Genomic DNA, 2,500 nt, shown 5'->3' with positions numbered 1-2,500 from the left:
CATAAAAAGTATCTAATGAATTATGAGTTCAACACACCCTGTTTAGTAGAAAGACGGATATTCCTTGCTTATTATCAGACAACCACTTATTCACAAACCTCGTGTGGGGTGAATAGTTTTCATTTCCCATCTCATGGAAAACCCTTTTCGCTCCGCTTAGCCCTATCCCCTCTAGGGGTATTTTAGTGATAGGTTCTATAGGAACTGGACGATCCTATTTGGTCAAATACCTAGCGACAAACTCCTATCTTCCTTTCATTACAGTATTTCTGAACAAGTTCCTGGATAACAAGCCTAAGGGTTTTCTTATTGATGATAGTGACGATATTGATGATAGTGACGATATTGATGATAGTGACGATATTGATGATAGTGACGATATTGATGTGAGTGACGATATTGATGTGAGTGACGATATTGACCGTGACTTTGATACGGAGCTGGAGTTTCTAACTAGGATGAATGTGCTAACTATGGATATGATGCCGGAAATAGACCGATTTTATATCACCCTTCAATTCTAATTAGCAAAAGCAATGTCTCCTTGCATAATATGGATTCCAAACATTCATGATCTGGATGTGAATGAGTCGAATTACTTATCCCTCGGTCTATTAGTGAACTATCTCTCCAGGGATTGTGAAAGATGTTCCACTAGAAATATTCTTGTTATTGCTTCGACTCATATTCCCCAAAAAGTGGATCCCGCTCTAATAGCTCCGAATAAATTAAATACATGCATTAAGATACGAATGCTTCTTATTCCACAACAACGAAAGCACTTTTTTACTCTTTCATATACTAGGGGATTTCACTTGGAAAATAAAATGTTCCATACTAATGGATTCTGGTCCATAACCATGGGTTCCAATGTACGAGATCTTGTAGCACTTACCAATGAGGCCCTATCGATTAGTATTACACAGAAGAAATCAATTATAGACACTAATATAATTAGATCTGCTCTTCATAGACAAACTTGGGATTTGCGATCCCAGGTAAGATCGGTTCAGGATCATGGGATCCTTTTCTATCAGATAGGAAGGGCTGTTGCACAAAATGTATTTCTAAGTAATTGCCCCATAGATCCTATATCTATCTATATGAAGAAGAAATCATGTAACGAAGGGGATTCTTATTTGTACAAATGGTACTTCGAACTTGGAACGAGCATGAAGAAATTAACGATACTTCTTTATCTTTTGAGTTGTTCTGCCGGATCGGTTGCTCAAGACCTTTGGTCTCTACGGACCCGATGAAAAAATGTGATCACTTATTATTGACTTGTTGAGAATGAGTCTGATCTAGTTAATGGCCTATTATAAGTAGACGGCGCTCTGGTGGGATCCTCACGGACAGACAAAGATTGCAGTCAGTTTGATAATGATCGAGTGACATTGCTTCTTCGGCCCGAACCAAGGAGTCCCTTAGATATGATGCAAAATGGATCTTGTTCTATCCTTGATCAGAGATTTCTCTATGAAAAATACGAATCGGAGTTTGAAGAATTGGAAGGAGAAGAAGTCCTCGACCCGCAACAGATAGAGGAGGATTTATTCAATCACATAGTTTGGGCTCCTAGAATATGGCGCCCTTGGGGTTTTCTATTTGATTGTATCGAAAGGCCCAATGAATTGGGATTTCCCTATTGGGCCAGGTCATTTCGGGGCAAGCGGATCATTTATGATGAAGAGGATGAGCTTCAAGAGAATGATTCGGAGTTCTTGCAGAGTGGAACCATGCAGTACCAGATACGAGATAGATCTTCCAAAGAACAAGGCTTTTTTCGAATAAGCCAATTCATTTGGGACCCTGCGGATCCACTCTTTTTCCTATTCAAAGATCAGCCCTTTGTCTCTGTGTTTTCACATCGAGAATTCTTTGCAGATGAAGAGATGTCAAAGGGGCTTCTTACTTCCCAAACAGATCCTCCTACATCTATATATAAACGCTGGTTTATCAAGAATATGCAAGAAAAGCACTTCGAATTGTTGATTCATCGCCAGAGATGGCTTAGAACCAATAGTTCATTATCTAATGGATTTTTCCGTTCTAATACTCTATCCGAGAGTTATCAGTATTTATCAAATCTGTTCCTATCTAACGGAACGCTATTGGATCAAATGACAAAGGCATTGTTGAGAAAAAGATGGCTTTTCCCGGATGAAATGAAAATTGGATTCATGTAATAGGAGAAAGGTTTCCCATTCCTTAGCCTGAAAGATATGTGGCCATGAAATAGGGATTAAGCGGAACAGAATTGACTGGGTGGTAGAGTCGTGGAAACACCTGTTTCTTCCATATTTTGGACATGGAACAATATGTTACTGCTGAAACATGGAAGAATTGAAATCTTAGATCAAAACACTATGTATGGATGGTATGAACTGCCTAAACAAGAATTCTTGAACAGCGAGCAACCAGAACTATTCCTCACTACATCAAAAAATTTCCATTAATGAAAGATGTAAATCCATTGGAAAATCAAAAATACGTATGT

At 38.6% G+C, this 2,500-nt stretch overlaps 1 pseudogene; it reads left to right on the top strand.

Moving 5' to 3' along the window:
• The window catches only part of LOC131176815 (protein Ycf2-like), a 7,552-nt pseudogene that overhangs the window by 4,782 nt on the left and 270 nt on the right, over window positions 1-2,500 (top strand).

This window comes from Hevea brasiliensis, unplaced genomic scaffold, assembly GCF_030052815.1.
Source record: "Hevea brasiliensis isolate MT/VB/25A 57/8 unplaced genomic scaffold, ASM3005281v1 Scaf254, whole genome shotgun sequence".
NCBI classification, from domain to species: Eukaryota; Viridiplantae; Streptophyta; class Magnoliopsida; order Malpighiales; family Euphorbiaceae; genus Hevea; species Hevea brasiliensis.
The sequence above is the reverse complement of the archived record's forward strand: the minus strand, read 5'-3'. Positions and strand labels throughout refer to the sequence as shown.